The following is a 23,293-nucleotide window of genomic DNA, read 5'->3' on the forward strand; positions in this document are numbered from 1 at the left end:
GAGTTACAGTTCAGAAAATCTGAATGGTTATGGGTTTCCCCATCTTTGGAAGAGGAATTTTTGAAGTTTGATGCCCAATTATTCATGAACCAAGCTTCTCCCAATGGGCATGGTGCTCTTTTAGGTGAGGCTGGTGCCAAAGGAGCCTCTCTCTCTCTCTCTCTCCTCTCCTCTCCTCTCCTCTCCTCTCCTCTCCTCTCCTCTCCTCTCCTCTTGTTTTAATGCTGCACTTAGTTGTTCCTCATCTCTCTCATACCACTCTCCCCTACAATTATGACACTTTATTCCAAGTCCATGGGAAAGAAAGAGAGAATCTATCCCTTTAAAGATCTTTCATCAGCTCCCGGTGCCTAAGGCAGCAGCTGTGCTGATTAAAACACTTCCTGACACTGCAAAGGTGGAGAGGCGCAGTGATGGGTTTGCACGGTTGCCTTCATCATCCAAATATTGCACTTCATGCTCTCTCCATTGGCCCGATTCAGAACAAGGCAGCTCCTGGTATTTGTACCCCTATTGCAATAGCAGTGAATAGATTTGCAATTGACTCTTAAAAATTATTCCACGTTGCTTTTGCAATTGCCAGGAAAAGACAGCAAGGGTGGTACTTAACACCTGCCAAACTAGCGAAAACGTTTAAAAAAGAAAAAGGCAAATGTTGGAAATGCAATGAAGTAGAGGGATCTTTATTCCACATGTGGTGGTCCGGTACAGTAATCAGGGAATTCTGGGAAGTAATTTACAATCACACACACACACACACACACACACACACACACCCTTCCCAATAAAGCCTGAGACATTCCTCTTGGGAATGGTAACAAAAGAAGTCCCAAAGAAACAAAAGAATTTATTATTCTATGCCACCACTGCAGCTAGAATATATATATATATATATATATATATATATATATATATATATGCTTTCGTAGATTTTCACGGGTACAGGAATGCAGGTTTTGGTGTCCTCGGGTATCTTCCCGTGTAAAAGTTGGGGTTTCTGGGCGACGTTTCGACGAGGTCTCACTCGTCATCTTCAGGCAGGTGCTTTCGGCTTCTTGTTACTGGAACAGAGCAGGATCTCAGTGTTTGAGTTCCTATAAATACTGTTGAGGAGGTGTGGAAGTTTTTTCTTCTTTTTTGACGGCATTCTTGTGTTCTGCCCTCCTTCCTTATATCAAGGGCACTACAGATAAAATTAGCAAAATCCTCCATAAACACAATATCAAAACAGCCTTTTGCGCCAACCAAAAAATAGCCAATATCCTCAGAAACCCCAAGGATAAAATCCAGTTGGAAAACCAAGGGGTCTATGAAATACCCTGCAAAGTCTGCCCAGCCACGTACATTGGACAAACAAACAGACGAATAAATGCACGTATCGCAGAACACAAGAATGCCGTCAAAAAAGAAGAAAAAACTTCCTCTCTCTTCCAACACATGAAAGAAACAGGACACGAAATTAATTTTGCAGATTCCAAATTGCTCTCTAACATGGAACATCACCACAAGAGAATAATCATGGAAGCCATCGAGATAGAGAAACACCCTCACAACATGAACAAGCGTGACGACACATCCCGCTTGCCAGACATCTGGAAATTAGCCCTCCCCACAAAAACTGACACCAGATCCAGAGGCACACAGAACGCCATCACCAATCAACCACACCAGACCCAAACCCAGACCCTCTCCACAGATAAATTACAGACACCATCCAGTAGCCAAACCATGGTGGCACCTCCGGATGCTGCACCCCCCTGCAATCCCTACACAGATCTGGCTGGCACAGGCCACAAAACCACAGCTCGCCCCTATACACGAAGCCAAGCCAGAGCACAACTAAATGTAGTACACCCATCTTCTCAGAAAAACTCTTCACAAAGTTCAAGAGGTCAAGACACAAAGGCTTTAGCAACTAATCCACACCTAATGACCCACCTAAGTGGTACTCAGGATATCACTCAAGAAATCACTCAAGATATCCCTCAAGCAATTAAGGAACAAAAGAAGAAAAGGCACACTAGCCTGGGAACTTCCTCTCTGCCCAGACCATACCTCCTCAACAGTATTTATAGGAACTCAAACACTGAGATCCTGCTCTGTTCCAGTAACAAGAAGCCGAAAGCACCAGCCTGAAGATGACGAGTGAGACCTCGTCGAAACGTCGCCTAGACACCCCAACTTTTACACGGGAAGATACCCGAGGACACCAAAACCTGCATTCCTGTACCCGTGAAAATCTACGAAAGCATATATATATATATATATATATATATATTGTTGTTTAGTCGTGTCCGACTCTTCGTGACCCCATGGACCAGAGCACGCCAGGCACTTCTGTCTTCCACTGTCTCCCGCAGTTTGGTCAAACTCATGTTTGTAGCTTCGACAACACTGTCCAACCATCTCATCCTCTGTCATCCCCTTCTCCTTGTGCCCTCCATCTTTCCCAACATCAGGGTCTTTTCCAGGGAGTCTTCTCTTCTCATGAGGTGGCCAAAGTATTGGAGCCTCAGCTTCACGATCTGTCCTTCCAGTGAGCACTCAGGGCTAATTTCCTTAAGAATGCAGAGGTTTGATCTTCTTGCAGTCCATGGGACTCTCAAGAGTCTCCTCCAGCACCATAATTCAAAAGCATCAATTCTTCGGCGATCAGCCTTCTTTACGGTCCAGCTCTCACTTCCATACATCACTACTGGAAAAAAACATGGCTTTAACTTTACGGACCTTTGTTGATCTGTATATATATATATATTCAATGCAAAATTACAACAAAAATTACAAACATTGAGTCCGAAATAAAACAGTACAAACAAGAAAAAAAGAACATAAAAGAAAAAAGAACAAAACAAAAAAACAAAAAACAAAAACACACATCTACAAATAAAACCATATCATCATTCTAATCTAGTCATTACATACATATACACATACTGACTTACTTCCTTTGTTCTAAGATCTCAAATTTTTACTCTTTCTAAGTTGTTGTGTCTAATGTAGATTACTTCTATCTTTATACTTTTTACACCATTTTTCTCTTTCTTTAACCCTGCAAAGCATCATTCATTACATACCAATCTGTTTACTCCAGAACAATCTTTTTTCATATACTCTTTAGCACATCCCCATTCTTTTAATAATTTTTGGTCTGATTGTCCCCTTATGAATGCTGTGAGTCTTGCCAGATTTATATATTCACAAAATTTAATTTGCCATTCTTTCATTGATGGAATTTCTCTCCCTTTCCAATTTTTTTGCCATGAGCATCCTGGCAGCTGTTGTCGCATAGAGGAATACTTTCCTTTGATTGTCAGGAATATTGTTTGTGATTATACCTAAAAGGAATGCCTCTGTTTTTTTGCTAAAAGATATTTTAAACATCTTTTTGATTTCTTCATATATTTCATTCCAAAATTGTTTAATAGGTCAGCATTCCCACCACATGTGAAACATTGTTCCTATTTCTTTCTTGCATCTCCAACAGGTATTTGATTTTAATTTGTAAATTTTAGCCAGTTTTACTGGAGTTAAGTACCATTGGTACACCATTTTCATCAAATTTTCTCTGATTGTGTAACATGCCGTAAATTTAATATCACTTTTCCATAATTTCTCCCATTGGTCCAGCTGAATTGCGTAACCTATATCGCATGCCCATTTAGTCATAACTTCTTTTACTTCTTCATCCTTTAACTCCCATTCTAATAATAAATTATACATTTTGGATATACTCTTTCTCAAGTTTTGTAATAATACTTTTTGTAGTTTTGATTCTTCTTTTTCAAACCCTATTGCTTTGTCCTGATTAAATATTTGGGCAATTTGATGATATTGTAACCACGTGGTGCAGTATTGGGTGACCTCTTCATATAGTCTTAATTTTAATTGGCCCTCTTCCTCCTTTAGGAGCTGCTAGTATGTCGTCAATCTTCCTTTCATGTTTTTCTTTTTGACCGATATTACTTCTAACGGTGAAACCCACCATGGGGTTTTTGGTTCTAAGAACCCTCTATGTCTCACCCAGACCTTATATAACGAATTTCTAATTACATGACTTAGAAATTCTTTATGCACCACCACTTTGTTGTAAATTAGATAGGCATGCCAGCCTTATCTGTTGTTCCATCCCTCTAAGTCCAAAATGTTATTATTATCTGTTGGAAGAACATCAAACTCAGCTAATTAAAGAACTGGGGCCAATTAAAAACTTTCTTTCAGAATGTTTGGGTTTGCTCACCTCCCTGATTGAACTAATCAGGAGGAAAGAGGACTGCCACTTTCACAAAGAAGCCAGCAACAAGCCAAATGGAAATAAAATCCAGCCCAACATCAAAGAAAGGAAAACAAGCAGAGCCAAACTAGTCCAAGGGAAAGTACTGGCCACTAGGAAACCTTCCTTAAAGGGAAAGAGATCAATGCATAAGAAGAAGCTGAAGAATGTGAAGATGGGCCGAAAGGCTAAGCTGCCCTCCTGGACTGGGAAAATGAACTTCTCAAAGTTATTCAAGATTCTGGAGAACTCAAGCACAAAGAACCCCAGCATAACAACGCCAAATAAGAGCCAAAGCCCAAACATTTTAAATAAACATCAGGTGGCTAGCCCTCCAAGGCTAGTAAAACAATCGCTGCCCTCTAGTGGCAAACTAAAGAAAACTCCAGACCCAAAGCAAGAAACTCCCCAGAAGGGAGCACAAAAGAGCCAGAACTTAATTTTAATTAAACATAAACTAGTCCTCCTCCCCCTCTTCAAGCATGGAGGCCTTTCCACACCTGCACAACAGAGAATTTATATACTTAAGAAAATTGACTTAGTCATCAGAGGCCTTATTCCAGCAGAAAATATTGTCAGCGTGAAATTTCTTCCTTTTGATAAGGCCCAAAACAGAGTCGTGGTGACCTTTAAAGACTGGTCGGTAACTAAACAAATCTTGGACAAGAGGGACAGGCTCCAGAGGGCTGGCCTGTTGGTGACCCGCCTATTCGAAGAGTCCGGCATTCCACCATCCCTCTTAGGAACACGCAAGCCTACTAGTCTGCGCACAGAATTGGAAATGGCTTCTGAAAACTACAAACAAGGCCAACTGGAGGCAGTCAATATTTCCAAACAGAAGGCTAAGCTCCAAAAAATCTTACTCCCTTCCAATGAACCCAAAAAAGATATCTCAAACGAAAAGGAGATGTTATTTTTAGCCTCCCTTGAGCAGATTCAACAGTCCCAGGATGCGTTAATAGCTAGGTTACAAACCATAAAAAAATCCTTACTCCTCCAAGGCTTTTCTGCTCCTTTGGAATTTAATTTTGCTACTAACACGACAAAGCCCTTATCCAACGAAGACTGGACGCGGTGCCGGTTCCTGTCCCCCGAAGAAGTGGGTTCTCCCACACAACCCTTAATACCTCAAACAACAATACACCAGGCAGACCTTGCCATGCCGATGAGTAGGAACGGTTCAATCTTTGTGGACGCCTCAGGATCCTTAGATGACATTCAGGTGGAGGATTGAAAGACAGATACAGCGAGGGAACACCATGCCGGGGAAACAAAACTCACTAGGTTAGTACCTACCACAAATGATCTTAACAGCTCACTCCACCTCAAAAACATTCATTCCATCATCCTAAAGAACAAACGGAGGAGTCTACCTTTGTTCCCCTCACCACCATATTTCCACATCTTATCGTGGAATGTGGCGGGCTGGCTGTCTAAGCAGGGTGATGCTGATTTTCTGGATTTCCTCTCAAAATTCCAGATTATTTGTTTACAAGAGACCTGGTGCCTAGACTCTCATCCCCCTTACTTACAGGGCTATGTGGCTTTTGCTACCCCTGCGAAAAAACTAAATAACCGTGGCCGACCTAGCGGCGGTTTGGTCACTTTTATTCCTATAGAGCAAGGGTACAGGGTGCGACAACTGCAGTGGATGAAGAGTAACAATTTTCAGATTTTACTTATCTCCAATAACACAGGAGGAGATTTTCTATGTTTCAACGTTTATATTCCCCCCATGTGTACTTCCTCTCAGACAGTACAAATCTGGGAAGATTTGGAGTCATGCTTGGAGAAGGCCAAAATAGAATTTCCTGACTGGAACATCCTGCTGGCAGGTGACTTTAACGCTAGGATAGGCAGTGACATCAATTCGTATGGCTCCAAAACCCAGTTTTTACCAGAGGCAGACTGGTTTATCCCTTGGAGTTCTGATGAAAAGGTCCTGAATAAGGCAGGTAATACATTACTGGAGATTGCCTTTAAGCATAATTTATACAACCTGCATGGCACTTACATGGATAGGTCAGGAGGTTTCTTCTCTTTTATCGGCCCTCGTGGTGCAAGTGTGATTGACCATATCCTGGTCTCTCCAACAATTTTGGAGAGGGCACAGGGTCTCAGCACTTTTAACAGAACTGAGAGCGACCATCTTCCTAGAGCAATCTCACTAACTCCCCTCGAATCAGGAGGATTACAACATCTACATTATGCAGTCCCTCCTCAAGCACCGGCCCCACGCAGGCGCAAATGGAACAGCGAGCTGGAGCTTAAAATTAAACAACACCTGCACTCTCCAGATTTATTGGCTCTGAGAGACTAGTGTCTTTTACCTAACTTTGATCCTTTTTCATTATATCAGCGGGTCTCAGGGTCTCTTTTCCCATTTCTTATAAACACCAGGCCTCCCAAACAACATAACAAATCGGGGGTCTGGTTTGATAAAGACTGCCGGAAGCTAAGATCCCTGCTTAGGAAACAACAAAACAAGGTAAAACAGGAGAGGACTCTGTCATCTATGGTAAACTTCCACAGATGGCGCTCTTACTATAAAAACACCTTAAAACTCAAGAAATCCCTTTATAGGAAGGAACAATGGGAGGCACTTGATAAGGCGATTAAATCGCGAGACGATAGAAAATTTTGGGCAATAGTAGCACAGGGAGTCTCATCCAAAGGAAAAATTGTAAACAGCAGTATTCCATCCGATGTGTGGTATCAACACTTTTCCAAGCTATACACACCCTCAAATACTGCTAATTCGAGTCCGTCCCTCCTATTGAAGAATGATCATCTAGCTAGTTGGGATCCGGTTACGGAATCAGAGTGCCTACAGCTAATTAAAACTTTAAAAAATGGCAAAGCTCCTGGTGAGGATATGATCCCCCCTGAGGTTTTTAAATCAAATGCCCAATGGTGGGCCATCTTTTTGGCCAAACTTTTTACGGCAATAAACAACACATGTAAAATCCCAGCAAATTGGAAACTAAGTGTGGTAGCCCCTATCTACAAGAAGGGAGACATTCAAGATCCAGCAAACTACCGCCCTGTAAGCCTTCTGGACACTGCATACAAACTTTATACCCGGTACTTATTAAACAAGCTGGTAGATTGGGCGGACCATTCTAACCTGTTCAACCAGGAACAGGCAGGATTTAGAAAGGGCCACAATACGATAGGTCACTGTATGGTACTACAGACCCTGGTAGCTAAATATGCAAAAGCGTATAAGAGCAGACTCTTCGTGGCCTTCGTTGACTTGACATCTGCCTTTGATTCAATCTGTAGAGATAGACTATGGAAAAAATTATATGAAACGGATATTGACAGACGACTTTTAAAAATTCTCAGAGAGTTACACACAGATATTACAGTCAAAATCAGAACTGGGCCATCGGGAACTCTTACGGACCCACTGCCATTGGGGAAAGGGGTCAAACAGGGATGCCTGCTAGCCCCATTTCTTTTTAACTTTTATATAAACGACATTGTGCAGTACATGGCAAAGTACAAGTCATCGGCTCCAGCCCTTGAAGGTAAACGTCTGAATATATTGCTATATGCCGATGACATGGCTTTAATGGCACTCACCCGAAGAGGCCTACGCAGCATGCTGGAGGGGATCGCAGCCTACTGTTCCCATAACTCACTAAAGATAAACTATGACAAAACAAAAATTGTGGTGTTCACTAGAGCTCGCCACACCTTTAGATGGTCTTTAGATGAACATGTGATTGAACAGTGCCCTTTTTTTAAATATCTGGGTGTTACATTCCAGGCTACATCTAGTTGGTTAGCCCACTTTAAGGCTGTAACCATCCTAACACGAAGAACAATTGGTGTCCTGCTTAATTTCTTTCATACCCGGGGAGGACAATTGGTGATCCCAGCATTAAGAGCTTTTGTTGGGAAAGCTATTCCCCAGATGTTATATGGGATAGAACTCTGGGGGTGGAACCAGAGGCTGATGGAACGGCTCGAAATTTTGCAAAATTATTATCTCAGGAGGATTCTAGGCCTTCCTCAAGGAACCCCAGCAGCTTTCTTGAGGGTGGAGGTTGGATTACCCTCTGTGTCTGCCAGGGCCCATTTAAGATTCCTACGATTTTACATCAACCTTGCAAATACCTCAAACACCTTATTAGCCAAACAAGCCTTTGTATCTCTTCAAAAGAACACCACTTGGCGTCAAAACCTATCTGAGATCCTGGTTAGATACACCCTACCGGAGTTTAATATCCTCAAACTGTGGAGCCCGGACAAAGTTCGGGAATGGATCCTGCAGAGAGACGCTCTGTTAGATATCACAAAAATACAGAACCCAGGGTCCTCCCACTGGCTTCCCCGACTGAAAACAGTCAAAACCTGCGCCAATTACTTAGCGAATATCACCAATCCCACCCTTCGGAGAGCCTTCACCATGGCCCGTTTTCAAACCATTCCTACGGCCTATCTGTCAGGCAGATATGCAAAAATCCCAGTAGAGCAGCGTATATGTCCTTGTCATATGAGAACCAAAGAGGATCTCATACATTACATGTTGTATTGTCCCATCTATTTGGCCTTCAGGGATGCGATGTTACAAACTATTCCCAAATCAATAGTCAACTCTGAGGACCAAGTAAAGTTTTTACTGGTGGACGCTGATCCACGGATTTCTCACGTGGTAGCAGTCTTTGTGGTGAAGGCTATGAAAACTAGGGTATGGTTCCTGGATGAAACGGTGAGGTCCCTTCCATTGATCTCCTAACCTGTTGCTGTATCTTCTTTCCTGAATGGTGGGGTTTTTTGGGTAGTTTCCTTGCTGGGATAGCATGACATGAATTTTAGCTTACTTTTATAATTTTATTGTTTATCTTTTAACAATGTTTTATGGTATTTTGTGTAAAGGCATGGACCTCACAAATTTAATAAACTTGTTGTTGTTGTTTATAAATTATTATCTAATGTAATCCAGTCTCTGATCCAACTAAAACACGCCGCATCATAGTATATTCTCAGGTCTGGGAGTCCAAAGCCACCCCGTTATTTTATGTCCGTTAATAATTTATGTTTGATCCGTGGCTTTTTGCCTTGCTATATAAATTTTGTTAGGTCTGTTTTCCATTTTTTAAAACATTCATCTTTATCTGTTATGGGGATCATTTGGAAAAGGAACAGGAATTTTGGTGAGATATTCATTTTAATAGCTGAAATTCTACCCCAGTGTGTTAAATTCAATCTTGTCCAAATTTCCATTTCTCTGCAGCTAGAATCTTACTGGCACAAAAGTGGAGAGCAAGTACGGTACCCACTAAGGAAGAGTGGCAGTTTAAAATGCTTGAATATGCTGAATTGGCAGGCATAACGAATAGGATAAGAGAAAAGGATGATAAAGAATATAAGGAGGATTGGGAAATGTTTGTTGAATATTTAAAGAACCAGTATAAACAAGTAAATAACCCAGCAGGTCTTGAGTAAATCCAGGAGAATAGGTGCTAATAGAAATTAACAGAGGAAGAAATTTGAAGATCAACAATTTGGGATACACGATTTAGTAGAAAAGTAAAAAAAACAGGAAAAGAGTGGCAGGGGAGTCACTAGGTATTTAGTTGTAAGTCGTGATTAGTATGAAAGGTAAGGGAGGGAAGGGGATGTGGGATGCACATCTGTATTAAAAATGTGAATAAAAATTATATATAGTGGTACCTTGGTTCTCAAACGCCGTGGTTCCCAAACACCAAAAACCCAGAAGTGTTTTGGTTTTCGGATGTTTTTCGGAAGCCAAACGTCCGATGTGGTTGTCGCCTATTGTTTCTGGGGCGCCTGAACCAATCAGAAGCTGCGCCTTGGTTTTCAAACATTTCGGAAGACAAATAGACTTCTGGAATGGATTAGGTCTGGCACTTTTGTTTTTGCTATTTATTTTGTTTTTCAGGCTTTTTCGGTTAAATTGTTTTTGTGACTGTGTGGAACCCAGTTCAGCTACTGATTGATTGATTGATTGATTGATTGATTGATTGATTGTGTGACTGTGGAAATGGATAAAAGCCCCCCCTCATCCAAACAATGATTATCATCAGTGCATGTAAGATTTTTTTTATTATCATCTACGATACTGTCTTATTTTATAGTACAATATATTGATTATTGCTTTCATTTTATGGATCAATGGTCTCGTTAGATAGTAAAATTCATGTTAAATTCCTGTTTTATTAGGAGTTGTTTTTAAAAGTCTGGAACTGATTTGCTTTACTTTCTATGGGAAAGTGTGCCTTGGTTTTGGAACAAATTTCCAGAACGTACTAAGTTTGAGAACCAAGGTACCACTGTATATATTTTTCAAAGAGACAGCAAGGATCCTTTCCTTGGCCTTCACAAGAACATACAAGTGTAAGATTTGCTAGATCCTTGTGCTGATCCTTAGCACTACATTAACTGGAAGCCAGGCTCCAGATTTGGCCTAACCAGCACAAAATAGAGTAGAGCCGTCACTTATTGTGGATCTTCCTCTGTGCATGTACTAGATCCTCATGGGATCTACTACTGTAGCTATCTATTGTGGTCAGCTGAGACTCATTTATTTTAGACTTCTCAAACTGCAGCAGCAAAATATGAGCCATATAAGCAAAATATATATTGCCTATTCTCATGCCTAGATTTGTCGTAATGACATGGAGTTTTGTGGGCTAGAGACTAATGAAGTGGACCCTGGGTCCATGAAAGCATCTTCTGCAATAAATCTCTTTGTCTTTAAGGTGCCATGAGATTCTTTCTCGTTTTTATTGTACCTTAAGGAACATCTGGAGCAGATAAAAGGTTGGGTTTCCCCCCCCAGTCCTGAACTAAATAGGACTAAACAGATAGACACTCACACATGTTTAATTATGCATTGGTCTCTGAGAAACCGAAATATAAAAGGTTGTGTATTCAAGGTTGTATAACAGTCGGTTGCAAAGGATGGACATGTTTTTAAGCTTTATACAAACACAACCACCCACCTATCCCTTTTGAATGTTGACCATCACCTAGTGATGATAAAAACCCAAAGGGCTGCATCCAACCAAGTTCTACACAGAGTAAATCTACTGAAATCAACGGGCTTGAGATAGTTCTCTCCATTAATTTCAATGGATCTAATAACCAATAACCTTGGAGACAACCCATTAAATATGTTTTCAATCAAAGTTCTCCAATGCGCTGAGCCTGCTCTATCCTTTGCCAACAGCCGCAGTCAGCAGTTCCATCTAGCTTGGCTTAGAACGGTTTTTCAAAAGTGGGCTGGCAGCTCCTGATTGTTCTGATCTTCCTTGTTCAGTTATTTAGAGGGACACTCAGCCAGCACTTAAAGCCACTGTTTAGAGTTGTCCACATCTTGTTTAAATTCATCAGACAACTCAGCAAGTGTGAAAGAACACTTGATGCGGCAAAGCAGAGCCCAGGGGCTCAGGGATCCTAGTCGCTGTCTGCAGATGGAGGGTGTCAAGCTGATGATAAAAATATGTCAGCATTGCTTGGCTGGGTAGGAAGTTACAGGAACCATTGTCTTACTGCTTCTGCTGTGGAGGACATGAGTACTAAGATAATGGATTCAACTGTCAGGATAAACATTTGCAGGAAGGGACTGAAGCCAATTTGGTATTGTGAAAAGAGGTGGGGACCCCGTGAACGTCCATCCAGGACTACAACTGTCATCACTCCTGACCATTGGCCAGGTTATCTGGGGGCTGATGGGACCTGCAGTCCAATAACATCTGGAGGGACACAGGTCTCCCAGTTCTGGAGCAGAATGTTGGAACAGATCCTAGTGTATTTCATTGGGTGGTCTTGGACCGGTTCTGATTCAGGGTTGGGGAGCCTGTGGGTCTCCAGACATTGCTGGACTCTCAGCTCCCAGGAGCCCTGGCCAGCATTGCCAATGGTCAAGGAGGATGTGAGTTGCTGGCCACCAACATCTGGAGGGCCACAAGTTTGCCAACAGTGGAGGTAGAGCATGGCTGTTAGTAGCCACTGATATCCTCCTCTGTGAATTTGTCTAATCCTCTCTTGAAGCCATCCAAGTCAGCTGCTAATCACTACGTCTTGTGGGAGTGAATTCCATAGTTCAACTATGTGCTGTGGATGACATACGACACGGCCCTGTCCTGAGTCAGAAGCATGCCAGGCCACATAGCAAGCCTCTCTGGATTGTGAAGCATCTTTCAAAATTACTTTGTGAAATGGCAAGGAAGGAGGGAGGGAAGGAGCTGCTGTTCAAAGGGGAAAAGTGGAAGAAAAAAATAAATCCTGTGAAACATGCCTAAGCCCTCGGGTGTGTCTAAAAAGCTCTTTGGATCTTAGCCTAATGCTAAAGAAAGTTCCTGCAGTAGCTCCGATCTTGTACTGCAGGGCTTTTGTGAAAAGGATGCAGCCCCAAAGAGACAAGTGTGTGGGGGGAGGGAGTTTCTGTTCCACACATTTTGACATTTCCTTTGAAGGGAGGAGAAAGGAAAAGAAGGTCTCTCTCTGAGGGAGCATGAGAGCAGCTGCCCACACCATTTTGTGTTTCTTTCCCTGCTGTTTTAGATGTGGCAGACATTTTGTGTGATCCTCCCACATCCCTCCCCCCATGACTGCCATTTTGTGACTGGAGGCCACAGCACTTCCTCAAAATTACTAACGTGCCCATTGGCCCCCAAAGGTTTGGATACCCCATCACTTCATGTGCACAAAATCACACAGGGGCTTGATGTGAGCTGGGAACCCTGGTGCAGAGGGTGTGAGGCATGTTGAAGTAAGAGTAGCAAAATCTCAGCTAAGAAGCTCAAATCATATATGACTGACACCCTTCTTTGGAAATTAAGCCCATGTCCAAACTTTCACATTCAAAAACTTTACTTGTAGAAACTTATAGAGGAATTAAAACATTTATGGCCACATGCTACTCCAAGTCTTACAGTCTCGTCTTCTAACTTCCAAATAACTGTATTTTCCTCTCTTTCCAGAGCTCATCACTCAGCCTTCTGTATCTCATTTAGGTCATGCCTTGCAGCTCCTATGAGAGATTTCCACTTTTACCTTCTCCTGCAGTTTTGCCGTCTTTCAAGCAGAAAAGAAACACTCCAACACTATATTCAACTTAGCAGTGTTCACAGTGGATCTTAAAACACAGTCATCTGGCTTCACATAAAATGAAGTCTCTCCTTTGCTAGATACCTCCCCTGTGACCAATGTTAGCCAATCACATGAGAACTACTAGAGAACTCCCTAGAATTCAGTTACCAACTAATCAAATGTAAACACATAGTGATGCATACAAGCGTTTACAATTTCAGTGACTTAACATGGCAGGCACAACGTTTCTCTGTGTCAGAAAGTAAGTAGTTCGTGGTGTGGGGAGGGGAGGGGGGCAAATTTTTGGCTGCTCTGAACAAAATACATTAGAGGCCTGGTCTGCTTTTCTGTGGCAGCACTCTCTCTTCAGTGTGGAAACAGAAAGTGTGACCACAGCGAACAAGGAGCTCATCAGAATGAAAGCAATCTGGGAGTATAAATCATTTGCCCAGTGCAAATAACTGTCCTCATGTGTTTACACAGCCAGATCACTGGGGCTGTTCATTCATGCATACATGGGCTGGCTGTGTAAGCTATCTGGGAGGCAGGGCAGTGTAGCTGAGAGGAGGCCAGGCCAATGTTGGGTTCAAGCAGGGCTTCCTTTTTCTAGAAAAAGAGGTGCCAGAACTTGCTGAGCTATTTTTAGGGAGAGGACTTCTCTGCTTTGACCACTTGCTCCAGTGCCGCAGAAAGAGGTTCTGGTGAGGTCCAGCTTAGAAAAAGCCCTGGGTTCAAGACTCCTTTTTTACATGTGGAGGAAAGTTCTGGTTTTCCAAAGAAACCAGCACCAGACATTTCCAGTGTCAGTTCCCAATCCCAACCTTCAGCTCTTACTTACATTCAAAGAGTTAATAGTAATGCCCTCAAAAGTTGAGCATCTGGCTGCTGTTTCAGGGTGCCAGGTTGGCATAGAGCATACAGTATATGGCAGGGGTAGGGAACCTCTAGCACCAGGCCAAGCCATGCCCACCTGCCAATCACTTGGCATTGTATTTGACACCATGCTTGGGTAGGTAAAAGGGGCTTCTGAAGCACCAATGGATCACCTGATGGTTAGGACTTCAAAGTGCAGCACAGGGGGCCCCAGGGCTGCACTTTGAAGCCCCAACCATCAACTTTCCATGCAGAATGCCCCTGGTTTAATACATGGCATGGCATCCCCAGTGAAAAGGTTCTCATGGAACAGGGCTTGGAAAGACGACGCCTGAATTTCTGGAGAGTTGTCATTGGGATTGACAGGTGGACCAATGCTCTAAACTCAGCATAGAGCAGTTTCACATGCCATTTACCTGGAGAAGACCTTGGTGCAGATTAATTTCCACCCAGGTTTTTAAAATCATAATTCCAATGGTGTGTTGGTAAATCATGAAGCTCAGGAACTCATCATGACAGCTCATCCATGTCCCCAAGGAGAGTGCAAAGATACAGGCAGCTGTGTTGATCCATTACATATTAATACAAAAAACCAGAAGTACATAGCATAAGGCCCATTTTATTATTATTAGCTGTCAAGTGCAGGAGCCAGACCATTGATCCATCTAGTTCAGTATGATGACTATCAGCAGCTCTCCAGGGTTTCAGGCAGAGAACGTTCCCAGCCCCACCTGGAGACATCTGTAGGAAACCTCTATTCCTATCCCAGAGTTACAATTCCCAGAGTGCTTTAAAAATCACTCCGTCTTTAGGCTGGAAATTGTAGCTCTGAGGGGGAACAGGGGTGTCTCCTACCAACTCTCAGCACCTGTGATCAATTACACCTCCCATAATTCTTTGGGGGAAGCCGCAACTGTTTGAAGTGGCATCATAGTGCTTTAAATGTCTGGTGTGAATGTCACTATCACTGAGATCCAATTTGCACAGTGAGCACAAGAGGTATTGCATTCCCATTTACACATCTCTTCCCCCACCCGCCTGTGGCATTTGATACAAACTGTTGAAGACAGCAACTGTGATCCCACAGATAATGTACTAGGCTTGGACCCAGGAGTCTGGATTTACAATCCTGCTCCATCCAATAACCCATTGGATAGCTTTGGGCAAACCATTATCTCCTGGTTCCTTCACAACCCTCTTCCATGCCCTCTGGTAAGACGGGGCCACTAATGCCTCTCTTCACGAGGCTTTGGGGATTTTAACGCTCTTTTGAGCACTAAAAATAAAATAGAAATTATTAATAATAAATAAGTGAAATGACAGCTACATTTAGTCTTCTTTTTCCTCGGAAGGAGGGGTTTTAAGAAAGCATACTTAATGCATCGTCAAACCACATTAAGGCCAAAACCACGTAAGGCCAGGAGTCTAGTATCCAACTTCCCAAACTAACTGAACCCCACAATATTGTGGTTTTGTTTTACAACACTTTTAAATGGGTGACAAGAATGAGAGCTCGGTTTTAAAAATGGTGGTGGTTGGGAGCACTCTGGGCATGCTTCAAACTACCCCCATAGGCAGCGGCCAGAAGGGAGTTGTGATACAGCATAGGAGGAGCATGGAGCATCATAGCCTAGCTGTATTTTCCAGCACAGCAGCAGTGATGCCATCTGCTGGAGTGCCAGGACCATTGACGGATCCTACTTGCTCTGGCAATGGAAAGCAGGGATAATGAGTCTTTCAAGTTTGCTTAGAACAGAACATGAAAGACTCATTATCCCTGCCTGTGAGAGATTAGCACAGAAGAGGTCAGAGAATTGAGAAAATATCCAAGCCCTACTTTTATTTGATGGAGTTCCTACTTCAAATAGCAGTTCAAGTTCTTTACAAGATGTTTTGCAGTTCTGGTTAAAAGATCAAGGTTGCGTTTCAGCTGATGGAAGGTATCTCACTTAAGTTTTACAGAAGGAACCTGGGCAATCAAAAGGGAGCACCGCTGAGTTCAAGGGAGCTCATTGCCAGGAAACAATGAATAGGGTTGCAGCCATACTGGTCCCAATAGCCTATGTGTTATCCTATGTGCTGCTTCTCTTTGGTATGTGTGGAATGGTTTGACACAGCTCCTTGGTGGCTCTCCTTGAGGGCGTGGCAAAGGCTCTGAGGTTAAGCTCCTGTGCTTCAGAATCTATCTCTTCACCACTGGAGGGGGGCCAAGAGCTATGCCCAGGAGCTAGAGCTAATTTATGCTCCCGCACAGTTATCTCAGTTTTGTTTAATTCATGTTTGCATTGGGAAGAAAAGCAGATTAAGAAATGAAGCGCGCGCGCGCACACACACACACACACACACACACACACACACAGAATCTTAAGGGGAAGCCAGAACATGCACTGCTCCAGCAAAACCAGCCTGGGTTACAGCAAAGTCTGTTCCTTGCTGGGGGGCTCAATCAGTGACCTTAAACCAGCCTGCAGCTTAAACTCATCCACCTGGAATGTGTCAAAGTGCTGGGTCAACCGTTCCCCCCTCAAATAAGGCCTTTGAGAAACAATTCCAGTTTGCACATACCAGTATATTGTGCACAGGAACAAAGAAACATAAGAACATAAGAATAGCCTGCTGGATCAGGCCAACAGTCTGTCCAGTCCAACCTCCTGTTCTCACAGTGGCCAACCAGATGCCTATGGAAACATGCAAGCAGGATTCAAGCACGAGAGCATCTCTCCCCTCCTGTGCTGTAAAGTGGAGGTCAGAGGCAGAAGCGTAGCAACGAAAACCAGACAGGAGTCAAGATCCAAGACAGCAACCAGCAAAAGAGAGCAGATGTGTAGGGAGGACTCTTGCAGCGGAGACAAGTTACTCTGGCTGAAGGGCAAGCTCTGATGAGGCCTGGGCAACCAGGATGGGCCTGTGCCAACATGCAGACAGGGCGATGCAGGAAGGTGCTTTCTGTTGAGCTCAGTACTGTCTGCGCTGAAAGGCGGCAGCTCCTCAGGGGTCTTTCCCAGCCCTGCCTGGAGGGCCAGGGACTGAACCTGGGACCTCCTGCATGCAAAGCAGGTGCTGTGCCCTCTGAGCTATGGCCTTGCTAGATGCAGCCCTCAGGCCACAAAGCTGAGTCTTGCAGGTTTCCTATAGAAACCAAGCTGGTGGCACAGGACCTAAGGAGATGGAGCCTGCTTGCTGAGAGTCCCGGTTTGAAACATCTTCCCACTGGTGGAAGGATCCACAACTCAGGCTGGCAGCTGCCCTCAGAGAGCAAGACCTCAGGGAAGCATGTGCTGTCGCTGTGTGATCGATCAGTTGATAGATGATAGATATTTGCTTCAGACACCAGTCAGTGCAGTTTGTGTACAAAAGCACAAGCAAATAGTAAACAACTAAACAGATAAAATTGCCAAACTAAGTTAAAATATGTACAATTTAAAACACAAAGACCACTGTGTGCTATATACATATGAGCTTTGGGTGGTGTATGTGTGTGTGGTACGCCTATTATTTGTTAGATGCCTTGAGAATCATGTCATTAAAAGAAGGAATATAAACCTTCAATGTTGTGTGTGTAAACTGGCCCTCTGACCAACAAATACTTGCTTACCCCGTGGTAATTTATTTTGCTATAGAGCTTGATTTATCTGAGGAGAAATGGTTTTGTCGTACCCCAGGGAGCTCAGGACAGAGGCTATTTCCTCTCACTTCATAAGAAAAGGAGAGTGGAAATAAAACAGTGTTTTATTACAAGAGCACCAAAGCAACTATGGGGAGAGAGCCTCAGTGGGCACGTAGACATTTATTGGAGCAAATGGAGGCAATTGAGTTGAGAAAGAGCAGCATTCTTAGGTGCATTAAGTCAAATGATGTGGTATAAAGGAGAAAATATTTAAAAATAATGGTAGTTATTTTGTCAGTTCATGATTCTTTTAAACCCTTCCTATTTAGGCAACATGAATGCACAAGGAGATGATCTGCAAGTTAAAGCCTAGAGTGGCCAAAAAAGGAAAAGGAAATGTGTCACCAAAAAGAGGACAAAAAGATGATACAGATTTGCATGTTTGCAATTGCTAATTTAAAGGGACGGATGCCACTTTGGAGATAATTACTGACTTAAATAGACATGCAACACATTTTACCATGGGTGGAAAGATGATGGCCAGCTGGCCTGTGTGCATGCTCAGCCTGACGTCCAGGGGCCGGACAACTTGAGGCCCCGCCCCCTGCCCTGCTCTCCTCCCTTATTGTGTTTTTTAAAAACCAAGAAAACTTTAATAAAAAAGGAGGAGGAGGAGGAGGAGGAGGAGGAGGAGGAGGAGGAGGAAAGGGTGTTGCAATGGAGGAGGGCAGGGGAAAGAAAACTCCTGGCACTCATTCTTTCTTGCTACAGAACTAAAAGATTTCTCTGCTTTTCTTCTTTTTCTCTTGGGTGGTGGTGTTAAGCAGTCACCCTAAACAGAAACAGGTCCCCCCCTTAGAGGAAATGGACTGATTGGAACCAGTCTATTACATCAGCTCAGAATCCCAACCTCCCTTGGCAGTTGAGACCCAGCCTTGGCTCAACAGCTCTTGGGTGGCTTAGCTGCAACAGCATCGGAAAAACTGGTGCCTAAATTTATTTTAAAAATCACGACATATTGGACAGTGAGAAAGCAGGAGTGACAATCAGCAAAGTCTGAAGATCAATGGGTGCTAAAATGGTGAGAAGACCAACAGGCAGCCCCCCAGAAGTGGAAGGCGAAAGCAAGGAGACCCCTAGACCACGTTGTACAGATCTACTAAGTCCTGAATGGCTGCAGGAAAAGGAAGAAGAAGAGGGGTCTCTACAAGAGCAGCCTGGCATCATACCGGAAGATAATAGCAGCCAAGGGCTGCCCCATAATAATTCACCTGCAGATGCTGCGGAGGGGCTGTGGCCCCCGTCTGGTGACAACAAAGAAGAACACCTGGAGCCCAGAGTGAATGAGGCTAGTGTGAAAAGAATATTAAGAAGACCCTGTCATGCCTTGGCCTCCGTTCCCTCATCTCCAGGGTTTGGGAGGTCTTCAAAAAAGCACCACCACCTGAACCTAGCACCAGCAAGAGTGGGGCGCAATCAAAGAGGAGGCTGCTGGGCATGAGGCTGAGGTACTGGGTACGCCGGCACAGCGGTTGCGTGTGTCACAGCTAAAAATTGGGCACTCCCCGTAAAGAGTGCTTGTGTTTCCTTAGGTTCCCTTAGATTCCCTCCTAGGACAATCCTTTTAGCTATGAATCTTTTCCGGATTCCGGGGAGAGGGGCAGAAATACAGCCGTCTCTGGGTCGGGGCAGATGCTGCTAAGCCACGCCCCCAGGCTCGAGGTCTCCTAAGAAGCCTTCCCTCCTCACTGCTCCAACCCGAACTCCCCTCATCCTGCGCATGGGCGATTCCTGCTCTCCTCCATTATGGTTCTTTAACTAGACTTGGGACTGGACAGCTCTTCAAGCTGACAACTGTTTCAAAGAGAGGGCTGACAGCTCTTCAGTTAGGGGACTGTGCACTGCAAAGTAGGGGACACACCCTAATAAAACAGTAATATGGTTTCCAGACAGGGATGTCTACTTGAATAAAATACTGAGGGGGGGCAGGCAAGTTTTGGGGGCCCCGGCCCCCTCAAATATGTTAAGGGATCTTGGCCCCTAGGTGTTGGCTCTTATGTTTCCAGGCTCTTTATAAAATTGTTTGACCTCCTCTGCACATGTTCCAGCTTTTCAATATCCTTCTTAAATTGTGGCAGAACTGGATACAGGACTCCAGGTGGGGTTTGACAAACGCAGAATAGAGTGGGACTATTCTTTCCCTTGATCTGGATACTAGACTTTTTTCGATGCACCCTCCCTTGTTTTTTTGCTGCTGCATCACACTGTTGGCTTATGTTAGGCTTGCAGTCTATAAGACCCCTAGATCCTTCTCACATGTACTGCTGTCAAGCCAGGTGTTCCCCATCCTGTATTTCTGAATCTGATTATTATACCTGCCTATGTGCTGAACCTACTGTCCCTACTGAAATTCCTTTTGTTTATTTTGCCCAGTAGAACTGCAGCTACCCTGAGCTGCAGCCAGCATGGACAGAGGTCAGGGACTGATGGAAATTGGAGCAACCTCTTCAAACACACAGATCCTCCTCCCTGCATGGAGAGAATTTGCATCACAGCTAAGACTGTCTGAGAGTTTTTCTTGCCAATGATGCAGTGGTGGTGCTTCCCAAGTCAGTGATGAAGCACATTGTCTGGTTGCTGTGAGGGGAGCTTTGCTTGCCTGCCATGCAATTGCCGTAGCTGCCCCAAAGAGAGGCACAGACGTTATTTTCCCACAGCTGTTAATAAATAAGGTGTTAACAATAAAGAATAAGATGAAATGCAGTCAGGAAGCTCTTTTCCAAAAAACAAGTGAGCAAATGGAGGCAGCTCCTTTTCCCTGCCGTTCCATGATTAATAGATTCTGTGATTCATCATCATAATAGGCTGGTGATCAAAATTGCCCACCTCTGGCAGACACACCATCTAATAAACATTCGCTGCAAATTTCACTCTGATATCCGTTTCCTGCTGTGATAATAAAGAGTGACTTGCTTGGGAAACAGCATCCTTTTACATTCTGGATGCCACATATATCAGCCTCCCATGGGGGCTCCTGCAGTCGTCAATGTGGTGAAACAGCAAGGCTTGGAAGCGGAGAGAGCAGAACGGCTAGGATTCCAGAACAAAGAACTGCCAGGCAGCGGGGGCACTGCACGACCCCACTGGGAAATAGGAGGCAAGGACAAAGGAAAGAAGACCACTGGAAGGGGAGAAGTGTTTGCCGTCCACTTCGTTTATCTTTAGCTCCCTGCCTCAGCTGTGGAAATTGCCTACCAAAAGTACGTGCGCATGGGCTGCTTAGATTCTGGCTCTTGGAACATTCATTGCATCAGATGCTAATCTCCATTTTAGCAGTGTGATCTCCTGCCATTGCCTGGCTTCTCATCAGGTTTTCCTTTTCTTAGTTATTCCCTCATGCAGTTGTATGCACTTGGCTGAAGCACCTATTTAAGCTCCTAAGATCATTGGCTTCATATCAGAAAGCAATTTGTGATGTTCTTCGGCAAAATAGGGAGCTTGCTGGACCCTGCAGAACAGATGGCAGGGAGTGTTTCTCCAGGACAGCCCTGAATTCCTAATACTGTATTGCCTACGGGGCTCACTCTGTTAGGATCTCAGTGATTCTGCAGACCAAGAATTGCAGGTCAGTAGTTCACAACAGTGCCTTAATAGTTGATCTCTCCCTTTCTCTTTCTCTTTCTCTTTCTCTTTCTCTTTCTCTTTCTGTCTCTCTCTCTCTCTCTCTCTCTCTCTCTCTCTCTCTCTCTCACACACACACACACACACACACAAATAATTGATGTGATTTAAACAACTGTTGCTGAAATTATGATGACTCCAATAGACTGCTTCTACTCAGAAATGGCAGTGCAAAAAAATATATCTCCCTGCGCCTGTCCAATCAATGCCGCACAGTTCTCCTGCTCTCCTATCAGAAGAATATGTCATGACTTAACAAGCTTCATTGTGTATAGCAGTGGTGGTGAACATCTGAGCCCTGGGCCAAAACAATCCTGGCAACTTGGTCCACAAGGCTGCTTTCCACAAAACCTTGTCCACAATGTGTGGGACAGGTAGGGGCACGGCTGGGCCAGCTGCACGGCCACTGAGCTACAGCCTCTCCTTGACAAGCCCCATAATAACCCAGAGAGTTTCATGGCTGAGTGGGAATTTGCACCCAGGACACGGGTGGCGCTGTGGGTTAAACCACAGAGCCTAGGACTTGCCGATCAGAAGGTTGGCGGTTCGAATCCCTGCGAGAGGGTGAGCTCCCGTTGCTCGGTCCCTGCTCCTGCCAACCTAGCAGTTCGAAAGCATGTCAAAGTGCAAGTAGATAAATAGGTACCGCTGCGGCGGGAAGGTAAACGGTGTTTCCGTTCATTGCTCTGGTTCGCCAGAAGCGGCTTAGTCCTGCTGGCCACATGACCCGGAAGCTATATGCCGGCTCCCTCGGCCAATAAAGTGAGATGAGCGCCACAACCTCAGAGTCGGTCACGACTGGACCTAATGGTCAGGGGTCCCTTTACCTTTTCCTTTAATTTATTAGCAGCTTGCCCTCGACATATGTGGAGTTTGCAGAGGCTATGCAATGACAGTCTAGTGGGATCAGCTGACTGGAAACCATCCAGTTTATGATGAGTCCATGTGGTGCAATGGTCAGAGTGCTGGGCTAGGATCTGGAGGCCAGGCTTCAAATCACTGGGAGACCTTGGGCCAGTCACTGTTCCTTAGCCTTGCCTGCCTCACAAAGCTGTTGGGGGACAAAACGGGGAGGAGGAGAACCTTGGAAACATGGGATGTAAATGTGGTGATGGACTCCGTAGTTGAAGCTCATCAGACAAGCTGGTGTTCACTGTGAGTTAAACATCTTCAGGCTAATTAGTTTTGCCTTATTGTCAACAGGCTGTGCCAGTGAAAGTCAATGCAGAGACTGAATTGGCCCATAAAGTTGTGATGATTCAGCAGTCTTGCCAAAAGAATCCGACTGGGCTTTTTCTTAATCTTCCCAGTAATTGCCTGCCTTTCTCTTCTAAATGCTAGTGCTTTGCACTGTGATACCTCTTCAGCCTTGTATTGAGGAATGCCAACTTCTCTACGGAGCAGAAGCACCTTGAAGTTTTCTTCCTAAAAAATGCTGAAGGGCATGTCTCTTGCGCATTACTGACCGGCTTGGCTTTACAGCAATCTTTGTATTGTCACAGTGACTCACAAAACTCAGGACCTCAAGCTCCCACCCTGCTCCCACAGGGAGCTCCTAACTCTTCCCCCAGCTCGGCCTTGGCCTATAAGGTACTTTCAATATTGTTCATTTCCTTCCATTGCATTGCTGTCTTGTCAATGTACTTTTCTGCCAGTCAGCACATGACTTCCTCAGTCCTGGGTAAATGCAGAAATTTCTGCCAAACCTTTTCAGTTCTTTCTTACAAAACCTGCTACTGGTTTTCTCTAGAGCATTTCCTGCTAAGGTTAAGCCTCCTTTTTCTCTCTCACCT

At 44.1% G+C, this 23,293-nt stretch overlaps 1 long non-coding RNA gene across 1 annotated transcript in view; it reads right to left on the bottom strand.

Moving 5' to 3' along the window:
• Nucleotides 1–23,293, bottom strand: part of LOC144325624 (uncharacterized) — a 53,094-nt gene that overhangs the window by 18,242 nt on the left and 11,559 nt on the right. The window lies entirely within an intron of this gene.

This window comes from Podarcis muralis, chromosome 15 (genome assembly GCF_964188315.1).
Source record: "Podarcis muralis chromosome 15, rPodMur119.hap1.1, whole genome shotgun sequence".
Lineage (NCBI taxonomy): Eukaryota > Metazoa > Chordata > Lepidosauria > Squamata > Lacertidae > Podarcis > Podarcis muralis.